Raw genomic sequence first — 24876 nt, forward strand, 5'->3', positions numbered from 1 at the left:
CTTTTTATAACACGAGACAACACGTGTTATATATTATTTTAATCTCATACAAATCATAAAATTTTATATCGGTTGAAATTACTAGTTCTGGGTGGTCTGGGTTGTTTTAGTTTCTAATGAAAATTTTTACTATTATTTATAATGAAAGTAAAGTACATCGATGGCCGATGTAAGTCATTATCAGATAAAATATTTCCACAAGAAAATAGGTAGTGCGATCTGCCTATCCGATAGCTGCTCCGCGACGTTGTGCCTCAGGCCAAGAAAGTAAAAATGTGAGTGCGAGCGAACGAGCCGGCTGGTAGGAGAAAGGGGGACACCGACTGGAGAGGGAGCAGGGGCGGCCTACATTCAAAGTCAATGCCAAGTTGTTGCGGCAGTATCTGTGCACATGTCTCACGGTTGTCTTCTTCCCGGCTCTTGGATTATCTGCTTTCAGGTAAATAATAAAACTTCTGTTTAGTTTTCTATTGATATGCTATCGAAAATTCTGAAATAAGAAATTATTGCAGGTACACGTTTAAGTAAAAATGTTCTGATTTATTATTGACTAAATCATAATTAATGAAGCTGTAACAGAAAGTCGGCGTTGGCATTCTATGTAATATTTTTATTTTCTCTCGTTTCCGGTATTTAGCCTAACGGATTAAAACTATAAAAACAAACGGAAATATTTTAAAGTATTTTATTTTTTAGAAAACAAAGATATTTGGATAGATGATGAACAAACACAACAAAATGTCGTAGTAGAATTACTATATTTTATGTATAATTTAATAATAGATAATCTTATTTGACTTTCTTTTTTTAACTCCGGGACTACCGCTAGGTATAACTTCAGAGGATAAGATGAATGACAATTTTTGTAACGTGTGAAAATGACATGCCTGACCGGAATTCGAACCCGGGACCCCCGGATGAAAGTCCGAGATACTACCGCTCGCGCCGCAGAAGCCGGCAGTCTCAGTTGATTTAGCATAAGTTTTTGTTACATTTGGGTCTAAAGAAATTGGACCTCAATTCTTACTATGATAATAGTTTATTTCTTAATTTTGCTCCTTTTAAAATTTAATCTACATTCCAGAACTTTTACAATAAAAGGAAGGGTATCTCTTTAATATTGTTTGTTTTTGGCTTTTATTTACGTAAAAATTACAAATAACTATTGATGAATGTTTAGAAATAATCTATTGACATTTCAATCAATAATTCAATAGTTAAAACAATATAATTTAGTGGGTCTCACAGTAATTAAGCTGTTTGTAGGACAGTTATTTTTTTCTTAATAAGAAGATTAGGAATGGTCGATACATTTATTCTTAGAATAAAAGTTTTCAGATAATTAAATTTACTTTTTATGGAAATAACTATTTAAAAAAAAAATTTTTTTTCAGTCTATAAAACGCGAGAAAGAAACCCGTTAGTGTATTTGATGTTTTAATCCTTCCTCATTATTTTGAGAGCTGTGATTATGTTTAGCCTTCAATCGCATTTCATAACTTTGAGCTTCGTGTATAATCTACATCTAGTGATCGGTTTGTGGCGTCATAACTTTACAGAAAAATCAAAACAGCTTCGGGGTCTTTTAAACGGAATTTGTATATGTTATGATGTAACACCTTTAACTTACACTCGACTGACACGGTGAAGAGATTACGAATAAATCGAAATTGGTTTTCTTAATTTCGAGTTTTATTCCGGGACTTTCGGTATACATTTATAATAGAAAAATTAGAAATTATGGTTACTGTTCTCTCACAATAACCAGAAATCTTTTGTTCATAGTGTCAACATCAATAAGTTCTAAAAAGGAAATATGTAATTTGTGAATGTGCAACATTTATTTACGTATGACTATTAACGAGCCACTATTAACGATATATATATACAAATTTATTTTCACATCTTAGGAAATATTTTAAATTTTTTTTAGGAAGGAAAATAATTATTATATTTTTCATTTTTAGCCTCTAAATATTTGTTCGGTGCTATTCCAGATTATTAATTAACAGAGCTCGTGCACAGTTTAGTACCAGGTACAGTTTACTATTAGGTAAAGAAACAGAATTACACAGAATGTGAATATTTAAACTCGTTAAAAATAAAAAGATGTAAAATACACTGATATATCTTCGCTCAATTAAAAATGTCTGTTTAAGCACATAATTAAAATTATGCGAAAACTAAGGAAAGGAGAGGCTAAATCGACAGATCGGTGGGAAAGTATTATATCGTGATCTTCATTCGCTTAAAGGCTACTAGTTATTAGAGAGCTGAAATTAGAACTGTACAATCGACATGCCTAATCTGTATTTTTGATACTAGTGGTTCGGTTTCTTGCTAATATTTTTAATTATTATATAGTAAAAATAAAATTAATTTGAATTGAATCGTTACGTTTGAAAAATCTATACTTTTAAAAATTTACATCTCCTAAAAAGTAAGGAAACTAGTGTGTTAGTTTTAAAAATGGAGATAGGGTATTTTGGACAGCTTAAGAGATGAGTAATTAGATCATAACGTAATAAATAACATCGGTGCACAAAATTTATGGGTGTTTTGAATTCGTACGGTGAGTTAAGATTGGTTTCTATATTGATTATATAAAAACGTTTCGGGTATATAGTGATATGTTAGAGGCCATGTTCCCTACCCCTTTTAAAACAAAAATAATCTCTTTTTCTCAAAATTACCACATCTTATATTAGGTATTTCTAAAATAAATCATTAGAAGTATTTACTATCTTAAATAGTTTATCTTTTTTTGTCAATTTTCGTTTGATTTATAGCAGATAAGTACAAAATTTTCCCTAAAATGTTATTGTTGAGAATTTATAAAATCTCTTTTCTTCTTCATTTTTTTTTTTGTTTTACTGTATAAAATATTGTTTTTGAGTCTAATGAGTTTTTCTTTTTAACTATTATGATTCCACGTTTAATAGAGATAGATTTAATTTATTGCTAGGGTTACCCATTTATATCTTTTTATTACTGCTAATAACTTAAACAGTATTTTCACAAAATAATTACTAAAAAAGATTGGTAAATATAATACTGTAATCTTCATTTACAATACTGTAATATACATTTTAACCAAATTGAAAAAAAGAGAAGTTCTCACCGGTATGCATACTTTTATATATTTAGTTGCGTACTCGTAATTGAATCCCCCTATTTTGTTGGTACTTTTCTGTTTTGTAGAAGAAGTTAGTTTCGAGTTACCGCTTAAATTTCTTCTACATAACATCAGCAACAGATTTTTAAACGAATAATCCATAGCCAGCTAAATAAGAGGTTCTGATATCTTTCGTTTGTTTGTCATTTTTATTGCTTGCCATCGGATTGTTGTAGCATAATGATATTTAGTCTGAATTATAGAATGACTGATCTACTATTCTATTCTTTACATTAGAATATACTCAAGAGTATTTCTTAGGTGAAACTTCATAAAAATATTAGTAGAAAAACTAGATGAAAAATACACGTATTCCCCAATTCCATGTCATTACGTCACCTTCAGTGGTAGTTATGCAATGCCATTTCTTTTTTGTATTTTTATCAACTGTAAAGTTGTTGTCTTACAATTGTGTGTGTGTGTGTGTGTGTGTACACACACACACACACACACACACACTTCTTAGCAAGTGAATGTAGGCTAATTTATGTCTATGATTATACATTCATCATTCTGTCAGTATACGTACTATTTAACATAATTAAGAATTTATTGTTCTTACTTTTACTATTTATTGAAATATTTGAAATGTTGGAGTACTATTTATCTATTCTATTATCTATTTTTAATAAATTTCAAACGATTAGAATTATCATAACACTGGAAGTAACTTACGATTATATATCTACGGAAAAATAAGAAATGTTTGTCTGCGCGCGCACGAGAGTGTGCGTGTTTTCATTGCTTATATGATTTATTTATCTTTGTTAACTATCTGAAAAATTTCATTAAAATTTTTCTATGCAGAAGTATTAACGTACAGACAGGACGTGCACCGATTCTTTGTTATTTCCACGCATTAATTAAATAGTATTAGAATTGGTTTGCGTCTTAAATATGAAACGTAACTAAAGTAGGCTACGTGGTCTAAATTTTCAATAAAAGGAAGTTGCTATGATATATTTGTAGCAAATGTAATATCCGATTAGGTAATACTGTATGCGTTGTTATTTGTTTGTTACTACACAATCTACGTTTAAAATTGTTAATCAAATAGATAAATAGTCTGTTAGGGACATTTTACAAATGAGACAAAACAGTCATTTCTTTTTTTTACTTTATTATCATTTTATTATGTTTTGATTTAACAGAAGAATATTGTTCGGTGAAATGGAAGTGTTAAATAAAGTAAAATGAAGATTCAAGAGAAATCAGGAACGGCGTCTGTATTTAGTTTTAAATCGTCTGTTTTACGTGCAGTGAACTAGGTAGAAATTATTTAATAAAATTATAAAAAATTCTATAAAAATAATTGTATCTTTTACATTCTTCCGCATTTTGTAATTCTAAGAAGTTTATTATAAAAATATTTACCGATCTGTTATCTGTATCGGTCATATGTTTTGGCACAACAATAGGAGTAATGCGAACAATAGATTCCGTTAAGTAACAATAACACAAACGATAGAAAAGAGTCGGATTGGCAATCTTTTTAAATTTAACACGCCTCAAATTATAAAAATAATTAACCTGTTAAAATTGTTCGATCTTATTTAATTAAAATTAAGATATTATCAAAGAATAAAATTGAAGCGAATAATTTATTTTCAGTTAATTTGAATTCGACGTAATTTGGTACATTACAATAGAAAGCAAATAGTTTTTCAGTCCAGGCTGTTACGTGACGCGAACAGACAGAAAGTCATCATTTTCTAGAATGAGGTCGGTACGAGAACCGTTTGATGAATTCGTTAATAATTCTTCCGCAAAATGTCGGTTTATACAAATTTCATAAAACTATTTGAAATTTATCAAAATCTAAACACGAATAAATTTAAATAAATTTATTTATTTAAACGTTCTTGTAACGTGTTTGCTAAGTAATTTTCATTCTGAAGCTTGTACATTAGCTATGATGACGTTGTTGTTACAAATACAATTTTATGCCGTGGTATTATGTAATGTAAGTATTGCAAATTTAAATATAAGCTAGTCGATATAATTAAATCGAGTAGGATACCACTGCACCATTATTTTATTCCGCGTCATGTTTTATTATACTGATACAGCAGGAAGAAGTGTTGCCTGTTGCTGCTGAGAATGATAGCCGTGTTAGGTAGATTGTTACTGAACGGTCTTCCAACAGCGTGAAAGATTCGATTTTCATGATGCACTTCAAAAAAACTCTGACACGTTGACCGTACGTGGTTTAATTTTGTAGCCTCTCGTCTTTATTTAGGCTATAGTATTTTTTTCAAAGTTAAATAAAAGGAACATAGAAAAAGTTGAGGAAACATTAAAAAAAAAACTTAAATCATAGACAGCAAGCATCTTTAAAATTTTACAGATATTATTTCAATTTTTTTTTTTTACGTTTATCATCGTACGTTTTTTTATAATGACAGGTTAATAATTATTAATAAATCAATATATTTAAATTAAAAAAGAAAAAAAAAAAGGAGATGAAGTCTGATTTGAACCGATGTGTCTTTCCCTAAGATCCAAATATTTCATTAATTAAAATTTCATTTGGCTATAACTCTGGAACCATTGAAAATAAGTACCACTTATAATGTATCGTTGAAACGCTCTGAGCGAGGACTTTTACTGCAGTTAAGACAAAGTCCAGAAACCAAATTGTTTTGGATTTTGTGCTTTTTCGGACACTTTTGGTTCAGTCGCTTGCAATAAAAAGGAGAGATGTACAATTAGATGTTACAACAGTCCTAAATCCAAAATTTCACATCCTACGGCTAATCGTTTTTGAGTTATGCGAGCCCCGTAAGTACGTACAGACGTCACGACGAAGCTAGTCAAAATGGATTCCGGGATTGTCAAAATGTTTCCGTTGAAATCTGGAAACCGAAATTTTTCACTACACCTTTTTTTTCTCACCTTTACTTCGTACGAGGAAGTAAAACGTACAGAGGCTAATTTTCTTTTTGGTTTTAGGCTTTTCTCTTTTCATTCCAGAAATAATTTAATGAAAGGAAGAAGGTTTTCTAGCAGAACTAGTGGATTTTTTTTAATGATTGCCTTTAGCGTAAAGTCTCTTTTATACGTGTTAAGTAGATTGAACATGAGCTGAGATAATTAACAAGTAATTTTAAAAAAATAATTTATTTTGTGATAATTATTTTTTTTCAATAAAGTAAAACCAGTTGCTAATTTGTCAGACGTTTTCAATCGAAGTAAAAAAAAATAAAATAAAATTAAAGCTTTATCAACATTTAATATTTTCTATTTTTAAAACGGTGGTATTTAGAATGATAAAATAAAATTATACTAGAAGTTACGAATAAAAGTTTATCTTCAGAATAATAGCCTACCGTTAAGAGGATAGAAATCTTTCATTATTAAAGTAATTTAATCTATGATCTACTGTATAAAAATCGATTTTATTAGAATTGAAAAAATACCTCCTAATTTAAAATTTTTTAAAATGTCAGTATTTTTTCTTTTTTTTGCGCAGAGCTATTTTTATCTACGACGGAACTAAGACGGTATATGCGTTTGGGATTAAGAGGTTGTGTGTGTGCTTGTGTGTATGTCTGTTATTATTTTCCTCAAAAACCACTGGACCGATTTCAATTTCGTTTGTTGCATTCCATAGATATCACTTCAGAGCAGGTTTTTAGATTTGCTTTACGATTATAGGCTAACAGGGGGCGCTGCTGTAGATGTGTTTCTCTAAAACGGGTGGGCCGAATTTGATGCGGTTTTTTTCATTACGTAGGTTTCACATCAGAGCAGGTTCTTAGCTTAGTTATAAGCGGTCAGGAGCGCTGCAGTAGGTATGTTTCTTCAAAACGGCTTCGTAGGTTTTTTAACATTTTTAATTTTTTCTGCTGAGTATGTTTGACAAGACGCATTATTTTAATCGCTATCAATTTTTGAATATTTCGCCAAATAGTTTAATCATATAAGTTTATACAAGTGAAATATATTTATTTATGTACTAGAATGAGTTTAAAGAGTAAATGAAGGAATAACAAATTCATAATTCAACTGATTGTTCGTAATTAAGATTTTTTTTTTAAATCTAGATTCAGAATTAACGGCATTTTCATTTTCTAAATTGACAGTTGAGTGGGTAGTTTAAATTATAATTAAAAAATTATGACCTTTGTATAAAAATTTTCAGTTTATGGCTGCTTATAGCAAACGAAATTTTTGGATAGATTTATTTCAGTTGATACGGCTGGTTCTTCCCGAGTTTTTATTAGAATTATTCAATCGGCCAGCTTCTAGCTCACCTGGTAGCTAACTTCTATCGTAATTTAACGATGTTTGCAGGTATGCACGTATACACATACACGCGCTACCCACATTCAGTGTTCTGACAAACTTAGTTGATTCTATCTGTACTTTGCTCGAGCCTTAATTACCTTTAACTTAGAAAGTGTCATAAAGCGTTTTACGTATTTTTTCTGTATTGTATTATTAAGAGTAACAAAATGATCTTATCTTTGTCGGAATTATTATTTTTCTTAACAAATTTTTAAACGGTTGATCTATTGCGATAAAATGCAATTACAGATAATGAAATTTATTATCATTATCTTGATGGGTCTTTCGAAATGCCCTACATTTGATCGCTTAAAAAAGTGTGCTGAAATAATAATATCTAATATCTGAGCGTTTTACTCTAACGAGCATTGACATTTAATTAATGTTACGGCTGTGCAATAAACCTGCATCTGATTCTAGATTTATTTGAATTTTTTTATAACAATCTACCGTTTTTGAAACTTGTCTATTTCCCTTGAAACGAACTGACATTATCATGAGTACAGAGCCACGTAGAGAGAACAATAAATATCAGGGTTCTTTTTGTGTAACAATTTATTTTGTAACGGTTCTCTTTTAGCTTTGTGTTATTAGTATTTATCTTTATTATTTATTTAATATGTACTCATTACAATATATTTTACTGGCCTTTCAATATTTCTTAATTTTTAAAAAGCACAATTTTGAGAAGCAATTTTTTTATTGAAAATAGTTTCTTTAATAAATTATTTAATAGTTCAGAAAATCTTCATTTTCAGAAGCGACATTAGTTTATAGCGATATTAGTTGATCGTGTTGTATTAATAAGAAAAAATACCTGCTGTTACATGTCTAACAGTTCAGCAGAAAAAAAATATAAGGAGACGACATTCAATGAAAGTATAAATTAAAACTTATTTTGGTGTATAGTTCGCTAAAACGTACAGACCGATCAAGATGTGATTCTAAGTAGGAATCTCACTGACTCTTCAATTATAGTGATGGAGAAACAGAGAAACAATTATTAATTTTAATATTTTATGTATAATTGTACGTGTATTGAATTAAATATGTATCTGGATATTTAAATGAAGAGCGTTACATAACAAATAATTACTCGATTTACCTAAGTTGTCAGGTAAGTCTTACGAGCTAGAACAATTATGCTATTTTTACTCCGGCGCACTAAGAACTTATCATTGTACTTTATCACCCTGTTATGAGCTCTTTGTGAAAGAGGGATGAGAATACATAATTGTACAGCATAAAAAAATGCAACTGAAAAATTGATGGTTTTCGAGGAAAGATGCCTTTAAATTCTAAAACAGTGATTAATAGTTGAGCCTTGGGAAAAATAAAGTTTCAAAAATCAAGCTTATCATATTTCATATGACTAAAGAAAGAAAATGAGTAAATCCAGAACGGTCTGTGTACTGTCGTCGTCAGGAACGGTTTAAGGAGGCTAGTATAAAGTTTAAATATTCAGATAAAACAATGATTGTATGTACACCTCTGTTGGACAACGAAACATAGATTCTGAACAGTAAAGATCTAACAGCTATTGAAATAGAGAGTTTATTTTTTTTTTAATATCAGTTGTGTAATAGTATGAGCAGACTGCAGGGATTGAGACCATAACTTACAAATATTCAATTTACAGGACATATAGAATTTGGGAAAACTACTCACAACGATAAATCAGAACAAGTCAGTGACCTAAGGTGTAAAAATGAAAAGACGAGTTTATTTTAGTTTTTAAAATTTGCCTTATAAAAAATGGACGGTTGAAGGTTAAAATCCTTTTGTATTATTTTTTTTGAACAGTTTATTTGTACTATCAGATACACATTACAAACGAAGATAAATAAATAAAAATATGGCTTATATTTGCGAAAAACAGAAAATAGATCAGATTATAAAGTGGCATATGACATACCCGATTAATAATGTCGTGGTTATTATTAATTGTTATTGTTATAAGTATTTATTGTATAATTGAAACAATAGATATTTGATCGTTAGAATTGTTAAATACCGTAAGTAATTGTTAATATAGGAACCTAATAAGTTGGTGGTTTGATGGTTGATAAAGTAAATAAATAGAAAATCAATAAAAATGTAGAAAGACCCACAACTGGCCGGAATGTTAAGAGAACGATTAAGTGTGAAAGGTGTTTTGACGTCTGACAATGATTTGGCTGGAAGCAATGGAAAGTTGGTCGAACAGGTTTATATAAATATCTTCTATTTTTTATGACTACAATGCTTTTTAATTATTTAAGTAGGTTTCAAATCATTAAAACTGTTGTATAGGTCAAATACTTCCAGACTAATTATCTTGAAAAATATAAGAAATATAATTTTAAAATTATTCAGGCCACATAGAGTTCTTTTTCAGTTAAATGTCATTTAGGTTCTAATACACGGACAGATAATACACGGCAAAACATTCTACGGGAATAGTTTGATATTTCAATTTTCAATTTAAAAAATGTCTGAGTTATTTAATCTGTGAACCATTTTATTAGGTTTTATTTTCGGATAAAAATGGTTTTCTTTCAATAAAGAGTAAAATATTGTACATTTGTTAGATTTTGCTGTGTAACAATAGGTATTATCTAACTGGCTGAAGTTTAATACTATTTTCTAGACCTATTTAAACGTATAATTTTAGTGGATAAGATTAATCCTTGTAATTTATTGCGTTTACTGTAAGCGCAATTTTTTGAAATTTTTTGGAGTTTGTATTTAGCTGTAGGTTTTAACAAAATATTATAATTAAATTTAACTTTAAGATTAGATATGAGAACATAATTTATTCGTTTGAAAAAAATAATTTTTTTTTAAAGAGTTAACTGGAAAGCAAAGCCGCTTGCTCAAGAAATTGTTTTGTCACGTATTATTTTCGTAACAATATTCAGCTGATTCATAAAACGATTAATAAATTTCATAATCCTTAATGAAATTTAATATCAAAAAATTATGAGTCAGAAAAGAGCAAACAGAAATAGTCGGGAGACTGATTAAAGACATTTTATTCATTAAAGTAGACGAATACAAAATATAATATTCAATTTGATGATAAATGATACTATGTACAAATTTTTAATTTTACTTCTTTTATTAGTCGACTGCTTTCGTGGTATTCTTTAGACTACCTCTGCACTGAGCTTTAGTCTCAAAATATTTATTACAACCAACATTCTCAATTATCTGATTAATGTTATAATTTTTTCTCCCCTTATTATTTTCACCTTCTACGCAAACCTCCATTAGTAAATTAATCTCTGAAAAAAATTACAAAATTTTGCTTCTGTAAACTTCCCTCCTTTCCGATTCGTCTTAAGATCTCTTTCTTGATTTCGTATTTTATGAATCACCTGATTTTCAACTTTCTTCTCAAACAATGCATCTGAAAAGCTTCTTGCTTTTGAAAAAAACAGTCGATTTACATCAGAATTCATCCATTTATTTACAGAGCATCAGACCTAAATTTTCTACATCCTTATTTAAATTGCATGCCGTGGAAATTTAAGGATTAAAATAAGATTTACAAACGATTGATCACAAAAAAGTGGTAACTTAAGGCGGATAAGATTTACTAACCATATGTTGTTTTAATTAATAGAAAGTTGTGAATTTGAGAAAATAATCGGTATAAAATATAGGTAATATATTGCCTACATGTTGGTTTAGACAGTAATGAATTGGAATTATAGGATAGAAATGAGGATCAGTGAAAAGAAGTCACGTGATGATATGAAATCATCATCATTGAAATGTTTAGGTAAGTGATGTTTAAAAACAATGATATTATTTATCAGCCCGTAAAGTTTAAAAAGAGTTGTAAAGAGAAGTAAGTTATGATAAAAAAAAAATCTTCGTAAAGTTAAAGAAAACTGAATAAAGTTCAAATGATTACTAAAATTTATGAAAAATAACCATGGAGAGAAAAAAACAGTTATTTGAAGATTTAATGGCCAGCGAATAATTAAAATTACGAGAGAGAATTACGAACTAACAAAGCAACAGATACGCATTTACTCATTCTTTTTGGTTTGCTTGAAAGAAATTTACTAACACATGAAGATAATAAACAATTTGAAAAGTAAAGAATTCGGGCACCTAAAAGTACCGGTTACGGATTAGAAAAACATAAAAAAATAAAATTTTGTCAAGTATCCGGTTTTTGTATTTGAAAATTTGAAAAAAATCAAATACGAAAATTTAATACCGTTCGCATTGATTTGGTTCAAGTCGCTATGTTTTTTTCCTGTGATTTAACGAACATCAAAGTGTTTATTTTACAGTAAAGTAATAATACAAATAACATATCCACAATCTTTAATGTTTAGTTGTGTATTATTTTATTCACTTGTTATTACGGAAATACTTTTGCAGTATAAAAATGAAATAGAATTAGTGATTTATTAGTTTAGATGATAACTAAACATACTTTAAGAACATGCAGGTGTGGAGGTAGCAAAAGGAAATGGCCGGGGATTTACCTGGAAATACCAACGAAAATCGTGGAAAAGTTTTATCAGATTAGCATTAGAAATAAAAAATATATTAAGAAATGGCCGGGGATTTACCTGGAAATACCAACGAAAATCGTGGAAAAGTTTTATCAGATTAGCATTAGAAATAAAAAATATATTAAGAAATGGTGTTGAACTCCCTGGCGGAGCAGTAGCGCCTCTGGATTTCATCCGTAAGTTCTGGGTTAAGTCCCCCAAAGAGGAAAATTGATTATCATCCATCAGTAACTGTTATCGGGCGTCAGCCTGTTGTAGTAAAACACATTAATGATTTGTACCTATTAAATGAGGATACACGTAATTAATTAATTTATTTTAGTATTGCTAAAAATTCATAAAGAAGAAAATTATTTTTACTTAAAAACGTCTTATAATTTAATTTCAGTCAATAATTAAGAGAAAACACACACCGGCATCTGTCCCCAAGTATGATAATTCTTTATTGGACAGACGACCACATTAGAAATAATAATAATAATAATTCATCGAAGACAATCTTAATATTATCTTTTATATTTGCTTCATATATGTTTTATTGAAGTCCATTAGCGACGTTACTTTCACGGATGCACTTGGGTTTAACGACTTAATAATTCCTCTTTCTTATGAGTTTTCTCGCTAGTCTAAAAGTCTAGGAGAAAAGGAATCAAATAAATGTACTCTTAGCTGTTAATAAAATTTATGTTTTTCTGGAAAGGGTTTTTCCAGAGTAAGTTACATGTACACTGAATCTAAAATATGATGTTTTATTGGATTATCCGGCAGTTTTTTTTTTTAAATGTTAATATAAAAATTATTTTCTGTAAAAATACCATAAAGCTATTGTACGAATCAGAAAAATTAGTAAACAATGAAATTATGAACATGTAAAAAGCAGTCATTAAGTTAAAAGAAAAAAATATTTTAATTTTTAGAACAAAGTGTTTTCTCTCCCAATAAATTCCTTATTGGAATATTTAAAACACGCAGTCTCATAAAAACTACTTTGAGAAAACGCGAATATTTTTAACAGATTTTGAAGAGTTCATTTATATATTAAGCAAATTAAGCTTCATACACGATTTAAAATTGGGGAAAGTTTCGGATATATTTTAGAATATCGTTTTAAATGTTAAAATTTTTCAACTCTGAAGGGTCTGAGTTAATTTCCCAAAAACCTGTCATTGTAATGTCTACTTATTCTTTTTACATTTATAGTAAATGTTTTAAGGTGTTGATGACAGATGAAAGGTGAAAACAAATGTCCGTCTAAGGTGAAAACAAATTCGAACCGAAAACCAAATAGTGTAATTTATCCTGTTGTCAATTAATTCGGGATCAATTAAATGCAACAATTAATTTGGTGTTTTACCGACTTTTAAATTAATATAATGTTCACCATTTATCAAGTCGTTTGGTAGAATGACGCAGGCGACAGTTTGTCCGACGGCGGAAACACCGAAGACTTTATTTACTCTGACCAACTCGCAAATCGACATTTCGAAATTTTTAAAACTGTTTAAAATATTTAAAAAAAAAAAAATAATTTTTATACATCTCGCCTTTTATACATATCTAGACTTTTTTATGTGGGACAATATGTTTTTGAAGAACTATAAATAAATAAATTGTTGAATTTTGATTTTCGATTTTTGATGTTTTCAATTGACGGCAAACTTTCGCCGAAACCTTAACAATTTTATTGTTTTTGAAGTTTGGATTTTTTACGGTGCACTATTACCCTTACATAATCCTTATTTAACGCATTAATCTTAAGTACGACATTAAAACTTTTCTTCGATTACGGCTCCTGACGATGGATGTCGTCGATACATGATGGAATTACTGTCTGTACGGCAGAAAACTTATTTTTACCTGTTACTTCAATCGTTAGCGAAATACTTCTGAAGAAGAAAGGAACCGGCTAATATCTCATACTGTAGCTCTAGTACGACCTGCCAGATTTGACTAGGCTTTTTACAATTGACCTATGGTTATAACAAGATCAGAATCAATCCTTGCTTCAGGTTATAACAGTCTTTTTAATAGTTTTTATTAAAATTTGTTGATATTTTACGGTCGGCGTAACATGCAGAAACTCGGCAATTTATTAAAAATGAATAAATTCGAGTATAACAAGCTGTATACTGCTATATAAAGATTAAGGTGATATTGTTAGTTTAAAGATATTGTGTAACATAAAATATTTTCACTGTATTTGCGTCAATCAAAAACTAGTTTTTTTTTTATATCCAGGAGACAGTTGTTTTTATTCCGTTACTATAATAGTATTCGTTATTCTATAATAAGAGCAAATCTTTTCTTTCTCAGAAGAAATCATGGTTGCGTGTATGAAACTATATATATATATATATATATATATATTAAATACAAACTTATAATTAAACATGCTTTTAAATATTAATTTAAAAATACAGAACATTTATCTACCTAGATGTTTTTGGAAATTACTAGTTTTGTTATAGCTTATGTTTTTACCCCTCCCTCGAACCGGATTCCACAACACAACGAAGCGCGAACAGTCCGGGGTTATCCATTTACTCTAACGAGCCTCCCCATCTACCGGTAGTACGTCCGGCAGGATAGGTCGGCTCGCCGGTCGGATCTTATGTTATTGCCTGCCTCTAACCCCAGGGGTAGGGTTACCAGGCCCAACTATGCCGTTCCTGTTCCCAATTCCAGGAGCGGGACTCGGTCTTGATGCTTTCTTGCCTCTAATAGAAACACCCACAAGGGCATTCCAGCCGGGACTACGGTCTTTTCCATTCCCCCCACAAAGGAACAAGAGAGTCTCCGTGCCTCATCACTGCCATCAATCTGTGCAAGCACAAACAAATTATATTTAAATTTAAAAAAAAGTTAAAGGAAAAAAAACAGGAGATGAAATCTGATTTGAACCCCTGAGATCCAAATATTTCATTAATTAAAATTAATCAATGAAATCAATGAAAATAAGTACCACTTATGATTATTGTTGAAAAGCTCTCAATGAAGGCTTATTAGTGTAGTTAAGAAAAAGTACAAAACCAACTTTTTTTTTATTTTGGGCTTTTTCTGACACTTTTGGTTCAGTCGATTGCAAAGAAAAAGGGAGGTTCACAACTAGATGTTACAACAGTCCTAAATTCAAAATTTCCACACCCTACGGCTAATCATTTTTGAGTTAAGCGAGATACATACGTTCATATATTTGTCACACCGAAACTAGTCAAAATGAATTCATGTATAGTGATAATGGATATTTCCGTTGTAATCTGGAAACCAAAATTCTTCGCGATCACAATACTTCCTTTACTTCGTACAAGGAAGTAAAAATTTATTCTCTATGCAAAGTGAATAAAATCGACATTTATTTTTTCAAAACATTTAATCCAGTCCTGTAATTTTACAATATTCATAGATTCTCCTTTTTTTAAAGTTTAAATATTCTTTGTTTAAAGTACTTTCGGCAAAACCTTTTCACCATTCCTAATGTCAGTCGGTAAATTTCTTATCTCATGAAAGAAAATTACAATTTTAAGCAGGATATGCGTTGAAACCTTTTTTCCATAAAATATTGATTACTCAATGGTGAAATCAAAACGGAATCAAGTAAATTAACAATTAAGTAACATCGCGTACGTGGATTGCACGCCCCGTTATCATTGTTTATTTGTTTTGTTGTGTGTATGTATGCGCCGATTAGAGTGAGGTATAATCTGATTATATCGTTTTAACTGATGATTTCCATTTAGACTAATAATATTTAAGTTGATTTTAAAATAGTATGTTTAATTTTGAAATTATGGGCCTAACTTTTATATTAAGATTTGTCTATTTTAAATCGCAGAGTTAAACAGTAGCTTATCTACGACAATCAATAGTAGTTTCAGTTATAAATCCCTTTTGGTTCGGTGTAACTTTTGAGTTTTTATCTGCAGTTGAAAACTAAACTAACTCAACGTAGACTTTGGAACCTACGTAAACAATCTATTTTTTACAAGCAATCTTCAGCCTTAATTTTAATTTTAAATGTATACAATCATAATGATATGATCATGTTATTTTTTGTAAATTCTACACAAACAGTATCAAGTATAATATTGCGTTTGTAAATTAATAAGTTATTTTTGTATTAATTACTTGGTGGATAATTAAACACTTTTTCCCTTATTCTTATAATTATATTTATTGATATTAATGTTCGTAACGATTTTATTGTTACTTTTACGACTTTATTACTCAGTAATTATACAATAAAAATAATAATAATTATTCTTTCTGTATGTTGCCTAGTAAGCAGATCTATTTATATACAGAAAAACTCGATTACAAATTACTGCAAATAAAAAACATAATATTAATACATAATTCAGTTTGCATTATTTCGGTAGGGTTCGGTAGGGTTTAGTATCAAAGTAATGTAAGCAAATAGTTTTACTATTTTTGTAATTTTTTCACAAAACTGTAAAAAAAAGATATAAGCACGAGTAAGTTCAAAGGGAAGAACAGTAGAGAATGACATTTCTTAAAAACATTTATAAAGCTTTCCCCTCTTCAGTTACGCGTTTTTTGAATGGTTTAGATAGATAGACGTTTACAAAAGACATAAAAACACGATTGTAATATGCAGATTTAAAAGGTATCCTTAATGTCTAACTGAAGATAAACAGTTTGAACTTTATAGAAGGAAATTTAATTTTTGGTAACCTCTTCTTAAGAACTTTTTGAAAACGTTCTAGCAACACCTACGAAACAGTGATTCTCACTACACTCCCTTGATTATTTCGATAACATCTCAGTCGTCTTTGGAAGTAGATTGATGGTAAACTAAAAATTAACTGATGGTGTAACATAAAATTTTCTGATGTAAATTTTCTATTTTTTTATACCGTTTCTGATAAACGTAAATTGCATTTATTATTTAAAAAAAGAGAAGCAAGATAATCATCTATTCTTTGTGAAATGACTCATTCTTACCATTTACAATATTAAATTTTACTGATTTTTTTAAAAGTATTTGAATATTAAATACATACCGCTACTTTTTTTGTCGTTTTAGTAAATTTCATAGAAATTGCCAAAATAAGTACGTCAAAATTCATTGAAATCACTTTTCTATCGACTTTTACCTTGTTTGATTAAAATAAAAATGCGAGTCAGCCGAGTACTCATTGTGATTAATTTAAAATTACAATGTAAATTAATGAATGCTTGTTTTAAACGATAAAGATAATTAAATACTTTTAAACAGTACATGGTTGAATTCTCGTAAAAGAACTCAAATTTTAAGTTCGTAAATTTTGGGCCATTCCTGTACTCTGTAATGAACTTAATATTCGTGAAATACGTATTAAATAATCTTAAAATAACTGCCGACATGTAAATACGAAATAATGTATCTAAATTATGTTATACTTATTCAGAACAATAAAAATATTATTAAATACTCTTCAAGTCTTTATCCCAAATTATTTGTAGGTAATTTGTAAAAAGTTTAGCAATAGTTTCACTGCACATGATTATCATTGACTTAAAATGAAATCAAATGATGTATCCCTCCTTAGAATTTGTGAACTACTTAAATATTGATTCTTTTTTTTATAAATACGAGTATAATATTATGTACTTTAGATAATGCTGTTTAAATATAATTATACAAATTATGTTTCTTGTGAATATTAATTAAAGTGTTAATACAAAACAACTTTTTAATTACAATTACTATTTTTTTAGCAATTATTTTATTTAGTATTTAGTTAACTTTAGATTACCTAGCGGAGGACCATAACTGCAGCAGCTAAATACATCTGTTTTAGTTTAATTGTAGTTAGTACATACATACAGTAAAGTGATAAATTAACATTAACTCTGATTTTTTAGTACAATATATATTTTAGCCTGTGCCAAAAGAAAGGTGATATTCAATTTTTACGAGTAAAGTCATTAAAAAATAATTACGTCGAAATCGTACTTAACAAAAGCTCTCACCGATTAAAAATCAGTTCTATTAAACGAAACCGATTATTTTCTCCTGAAATATAAAAATACAAAATACTGATGAAATTTAAAATTCGTATGTTTCTTAATCATAATAAATAATACCAAAATTGCAATCTGTTCTTAATATAAATGTGTAGAACTATAAGTAACTGGTTTAACAAAGGGGTTACAAAATGAAATGATCCATTAAGTTTAAATACAATGAATTTTAAATTTAGGAACCTAAAAGATAATTTGTTAAAATTTGTTATATAAGTTCAAATTGTATCTTTTCAGTCTTGTAAATACGTAGTCACTATTATCTAAAAGGTTTAGTACCGAATGATTCGAATGACCGTTCAATATTGACAAAAATAAATTAAAAATTTATTATTACTAGGTGCATAATATTATCTATAAGTATGATGTAAATATATATATCTATCTGAATATAAATAATATATGATTTGGTTAATACGAGACATACACGCATATCGAAATCGAAATATACACCAATATAACGCGTTTATCTTAACCTCGTTACAAAATAAGTAATTTTATATTGTATATGATTCATAAACAGTTTTTATAAAGTTTTGTATAAAATTTACAATTTTGTTGATTAAAATTTAAAAGTTCAGAATAGAATTTAATTTTTATTTAAAATGTTGAAGAATTTTATTCATTTGAAAACGTTTGTTGTGTTAAGGTAAAATTATACTAGTAGTTGTGGATGTTGTAGTATTATTTCATCAGATCAACATCAATACTCCTAGAAAAAATGAAAAAAATATATATATTTAAAATTTGTTCTATCGATTGATTTCTGATACACTTCTTTTAATTTGACTTAAAATAAACTAACTTCTTTTAAAATAAACAATTTTTTTTTCTTCGAAATAAAATTTAAAAGCGGTTGCAATGTTAAAGAAACCGGGAATAAATATAATCACATGCAATCACATGCAGAGAGGCTTCCATCGAAGCTCTTCAAAAATGACATGCTAATATTCCTAAGTTAAGTCACAGAACAGTATCACTGGTAGCTCAACACAAAACAAAATAGAGGTTAATGAACAAGAGAGATGATGACACATTGAGAGAAGAAAAGATTAAATAATGGTACAGGAAATTTGTCATCAAAATAGGCTGTATTTGAATATCCTTACCTACCGATTGATCTTTTGTCCATGCATTGGACAATGCATGGACAAAATTCCCCTCCCATAGATTTTTGAAAAACTCGAAATACTCAAAAGGTTTTTGAAATGCGTTTTTCTCTGAATCTATGCATTTTAGAGAAAAGTCTTACAAACGAAAAATGTAGAGGACATTCTCCTCTACAATTAATGTGTTTGAATTTATGCCGTATAATTTGAAATTGAAATACTAGGTGGCGCTGAAGTTGTAAAAAACGTGTTTTTTCGGTTTTTCACAGGAAAAAATTGTTTTTCGTCTGTATTGCATTTGGAAAAGTTGTTAATCTCAAAAAACAGACAACTTTTATTCCAAAAATTTTCTTGTACGACTTAGCATTCCAGAGTTATAGCGGTACAATGGCAACGCAGCGGTCCTATTGTTACCATAGCCGGGGAGATCGGCATTGTTCAGCGACTAGACCGGTTTCGAACACGTGCCCAATTCACAAAATTTTCACACTTTCATAAGATACAGCTCCAAAACGGTATTGCATACCGTTTCAATACAGACGAAAAACAATTTTTTTCCTGTGAAAAACCGAAAAACACGTTTTTTACAACTTCAGCGCCACCTAGTATTTCAATTTCAAATTATACGGCATAACTTCAAAAACAATAATTGTAGAGGAGAATGTCCTCTACATTTTTTGTTTGAAAAACCTTTCTCTAAAATGAATAGATTCAGAGAAAAACGCATTTCAAAAATCTATGGGAAGGTGGATGTTAAAAATCTGAAGTTAAACTTCCCTCATCACCCCTAACAAATGGAAAAAACATCAATCGGTAGGTAAGGATTTTCAAATAAAAATACAAATTGACTGTACTATAAAACTAAAATTGAACGAAGTGATTTAATGAATTGATTGATAACATTTAGTCGATACAGTTCCAACTCAAATCACATAAAACCACCAATACGTAGAGTCGTTTTATCCTTCTAACGTCTTCCCTATTGTCTAGAAGATTAATAGGTAAATAATTTACGTGGTTATTTAGCTGCAGATTAAACATTGTATCGAACCCCAGATATTCGTGGACATCACTATTTCTAACAACTAAGGCGCCTTTCTTACGTTCCTCAGTAATTTGTTTTGAATTCGCTGTGTTATTTCGACGTTTCTGCTGCTTGTATTATCCCAAAGCTGGATTCCATAGGTCTAAATCGGTTTCAGAATAGTAGCGACCAACAACTGCTTGTTATATAGTGATTTATATTTCTTTAAATTTAATATTCAGTTGTTTTCGTTTTTCCCTCACATGGATTTTTTGTTTGTTTAACCTCCGGGACCACCGCTAGGTATTGCTTAAGGGGATGAGATGAATAATTTGTAGCGTGTGTGAAAATGCCATCCCTGACCGGGATTCAAACCTGGGACCTCCGGATGAAAGGCCGAGACGCTACCACTTACATGGACCTACCACGTCAAACGACGATCAAGATGAAGACCAAGGTACCATACACTTTGAGCTTGTGGTATGAAAACCACAAAATAGCTGCAATCGGTCTTGTTGTTATGGAGGACAGGGGTTTTCCTTTTCCTTTTCAACATCGTACTAATGGTAAGCAGGAAAGGGGGAATGGTCAGACGTCGAATTGTGGCTGTTTCTAACCTCAGTGTACAGCGATGATATTTAATCCCACAGTTTGCGATGTGTTAAACATCCCTTTGTTATCTGTGGGCTCCAGGTTGATGAAAAACGTCGACAACGGTTCCTTTGTGACCCATTGACGGGGATTGATTATGATTCGGATTACGTGTCCGTGTTCCTCAATTTCTTCCTTGATGATATCTATTGGAACCGAGAAGTGTATGTTCCTCAGAACAACGCAAAAAGCCCTTTCCTCGTAAACGTATGACCAATCAAATTGTGTTCACAGATCATATCAATTACCTTCTTGTACACGTTAACATTCTTCGAGATCACATGCAATAGTTTAGGGCTAATTACATTTATACCGTAGTCACATTTACTAACCACCGTTTTTAATAATTAATACAGCCGTGTAAAATCGGCAATGCCATGCAGAACTATCGGCGGGGGGCCTAATGACTTTCGTTTGAGAAGCCTCAATGTTATCATCGTTCATCTGGAGGTTCTGGTAACGATTCGATAGAGGTAATTTAGTAGTGATATCAACGGGGATGGCGACTCTTTAGGCCTTCGCAAGACTGACACAGTCTGCCACGGTATAGGAACTGTCTGTGAGTCTGCGAGGTCAATGTCTGTTTCGCTTCCAGAGGCGAATACAATGTTATCGCTAATTAGTTTACGAAATTATTTCCAGGAATCCCTGTTTGATGACGCCAAAGATCCACGTTTTCTGGAAGACAGCAAAAAAGAACTATTTATTTTATTCTTCGTTCCCATTATTTGGAATAGCCGGAAGCTGATTCATATTAACCACTTCACTACAGGCTGTATGTTAACCCGAAAATTCGATTTAAAATCTGACAGAAATAAAGAGTAAATAAATATACAAAAAGCAGTTCTGAAATAAAATATACTTCTGAATAGTCACATAATAATCTACAACGTCGATATAATATTTAGATAACATAAAAAAGAAAAAATCAAGAGCAACTGTGGCACGAGTGGTAGAGTGGTAGGTAGCGTCTTGGCCTTTCATCCGGGAGGTCCCGAGTTTGAATTCTAGTCAAAAAGATCTACATACATATATGTATATAATTTATATATACCATGTGTCGCACGAAGAGGTATACGCTTTTGATTTAGTATCACTCGCTCATTTTGTGGGAATGAGCGAGTGATACTTTTAACGAAGGTTCTAAAAATGTTCTGTGAAAATCTGGATTTATATAAACAAAATGGAGGCTTTCAAATTAAGCTCTGAAATATTGTATGGACTCTGATAGATTGTCAAATGCAACGGCCCATGCATACTATTTAACTTTTTGTTCAGTTGTAAATCCCATTTTAACAAATAAATGTTTAGACAGGAAAGTGAAGCAAGGTTATGACTAATTAGTAAATTGTTTTATTCAATTTGAAGAGCTATTTAACAGTACATAATCTTGTTTCAATGCTTTTTACCAGCTATTTTGTCACGAATAAAAAATGTGGTTTATCAGAAATTGATGTTTTTATTTGAAAGGCGCCGTTTTCTAGAATTTATAGAAGCCGTTTTGCTTCTATAAATTCTATAAGGTTGAAATTTTCACAGAATATTTTTAGAACCTCTTTAAAAGGTCTAAAGTTTCAATAGAATCTGTGGCGGAACGGGCGAGGGATATTAAATCAAAAGCGTTTACCTCATCGTAGGACACGCTATATGTGAACACAACCTCTCTCTACTAGAAACAGCTGTTTCTAAATAAATAAATTAAATGTTAATTTGTTTACTACCAGGGTAAAAGGAGAGCATCGGTTAAAAAATAAAAATAATTAATTGCTGATATATGAACATTTAATTAATGGTTGTTTAAAGGCTAAATATAATAATTAAATTAATTTTAAATGAAATTACAAGAAGAGAATGAATAATAACTAAACTTTAAAAAACTTAAAATACGTATGTTTTTATACGTTTTTAATATATATATAAAACTAAAACAGTAAGTTTTTATTTCTTCTCTAAATTTCTGTTTTTTGTAGGTCGCACCGAATTAAAAAATACAAATAACTTACTATCAATTAATGTGATATCAACTTCAAGAAATCAAAGTTTAAAGAAGAATTGCAAAATATATTTTGTTTTTTAGTTCATTTTGAAGTCGGTTTTATTTTTATTCTTTAAAGATCCATTTTATTTAAATTCTTTTAATCATTACAAAAAAGCTTTGTCCGTGGGGTGTAGCAGTTTGCAAAACAGGACTCTTCATACTATATAAAATTCGTTTATCAATTTGGAATTATACTTTAAAAGAGCATGAGCTAAGGTTCTCCGGAATGTGGGCAATTCTTTTTTATTTTAATCTCCCTGTAAATATTTTTAATAAATATTGTGTATATCAGAATGATTTTAGTCTGTACATTATAATCCTATCTAAGCTATAATAACAAAAAAACAAATGAAAAATATCTCCAGATTTTTATGTCCAAATATAATTTTTCTATGAATCATGAGACCTTGCCGTTGGTGAGGGGGCTTGAGTGCTCAGGGATACAGAGTAGCTGGACCGAAGGTGCAACCATATCGGAGAGGTATCTGTTGAGAGCCAGACTAAGAAATGATTCCTGAAAGAGGGCAGCAGCTCTTTCACTAGTTGTTAGGGTCGTGAGTCACAATGACTTAAACGGCCATATCAACATCACTCAGTCCTCTTGAGTACTGCGCAGTTGAAAGCAATGGAAAACTACAGCTGTTTTTTTTTTCCAAGAAAATGTGGCCCTCTGCATTTTCAAAAGCAATAATGGAGGCGCCTTCCTTGGTAAAATATTCCGGAGGTAAAATAGTCCCCCGTTCGGATCTCCGGGTGGGGACTACTAAGGAAGGGGTCACCAGAAAATTAAAAACATTCTACGAGTCGGAGCGTGGAATGTTAGAAGCTTAAAAAAGGTTGGTAGGCTAGAGAATTTAAAAAAGGAAATGGATAGGGTAAACGTGGATATAGTAGGAATTAGTGAGGTTCGGTGGGAAGAGGAAGGCGACTTTTGGTCGGGTGACTTTAGAGTAATTAACTTAGCGTCAAATAATGGGCAGGCAGGAGTAGGTTTCGTGATGAACAAGAAGATAGGGAGGAGAGTGGAGTATTTCAAGACGCATAGCGATAGAGTCATTGTAATAAGGATCAAATCAAAACCTAAACCGACAACGATTGTTAAAGTCTATATGCCTACAGGCGCCCATGATGATGATGAGGTAGAATGTGTATACGAAGAGATTGATGAAGCAATTAAACACGTAAAAGGAGATGAAAATTTAATAATAGTTGGAGATTGGAATGCAAGCATTGGAAAAGGCAAGGAAGGAAATATAGTGGGTGAATACGGGCTGGGCAAAAGGAATGAAAGAGGGGACCGACTTATAGAGTTTTGCACGAAGTATAATTTAGTAATTGCCAACACCCAATTTAAAAATCATAATAGAAGAATATACACTTGGAAAAAGCCAGGCGATACTGCAAGGTATCAGATAGATTATATCATGGTTAAGCAAAGATTTAGAAATCAACTCGTGGACTGCAAAACTTACCCTGGAGCAGACATTGATAGCGACCATAATTTGGTGATAATGAAATGTAGATTGGGATTTAAAAACCTGAAGAAAAGGTGTCAGATGAATCGGTGGAATTTAGAGAAGCTTGAGGAAGAGGAGGTAAAGAAGATTTTTGAGGAGGACATCGCAAGAGGTCTGAGTAAAAAAGATAAGGTAGAAAATCTAGAAGAAGAATGGGAGAATGTTAAAAAGGAAATTCTTAAATCAGCAGAAGCAAACTTAGGCGGAATAAAGAGAACTGGTAGAAAACCTTGGGTTTCAGACGATATATTGCAGCTGATGGATGAACGTAGAAAATATAAGCATGCTAGTGATGAAGAAAGTAAAAGGAACTATCGGCAATTAAGAAATGCTATAAACAGGAAGTGCAAACTGGCGAAAGAAGAGTGGATTAAAGAAAAGTGTTCAGAATTGGAAAGAGAAATGAACATTGGTAAAATAGACGGAGCATACAGGAAAGTTAAGGAAAATTTTGGGGTACATAAATTAAAATCTAATAATGTGTTAAACAAAGATGGTACACCTATATATAATACGAAAGGTAAAGTCGAT

At 30.5% G+C, this 24876-nt stretch overlaps 1 protein-coding gene across 1 annotated transcript in view; it reads left to right on the forward strand.

Moving 5' to 3' along the window:
• The first annotated feature begins 401 nt into the window (after nt 1-401).
• f (espin protein forked) overlaps nt 402-24876 on the forward strand; it is a 200261-nt gene continuing 175786 nt past the window's right edge. Inside the window, exon 1 of the mRNA XM_075382154.1 lies at nt 402-439. The gene's annotated coding sequence lies outside the window, so the exon portion shown is untranslated. The remainder of the gene's footprint in view (nt 440-24876) is intronic.

The sequence above is a fragment of the Lycorma delicatula genome, chromosome 1, assembly GCF_047948215.1.
Source record: "Lycorma delicatula isolate Av1 chromosome 1, ASM4794821v1, whole genome shotgun sequence".
Classification (NCBI taxonomy): domain Eukaryota; kingdom Metazoa; phylum Arthropoda; class Insecta; order Hemiptera; family Fulgoridae; genus Lycorma; species Lycorma delicatula.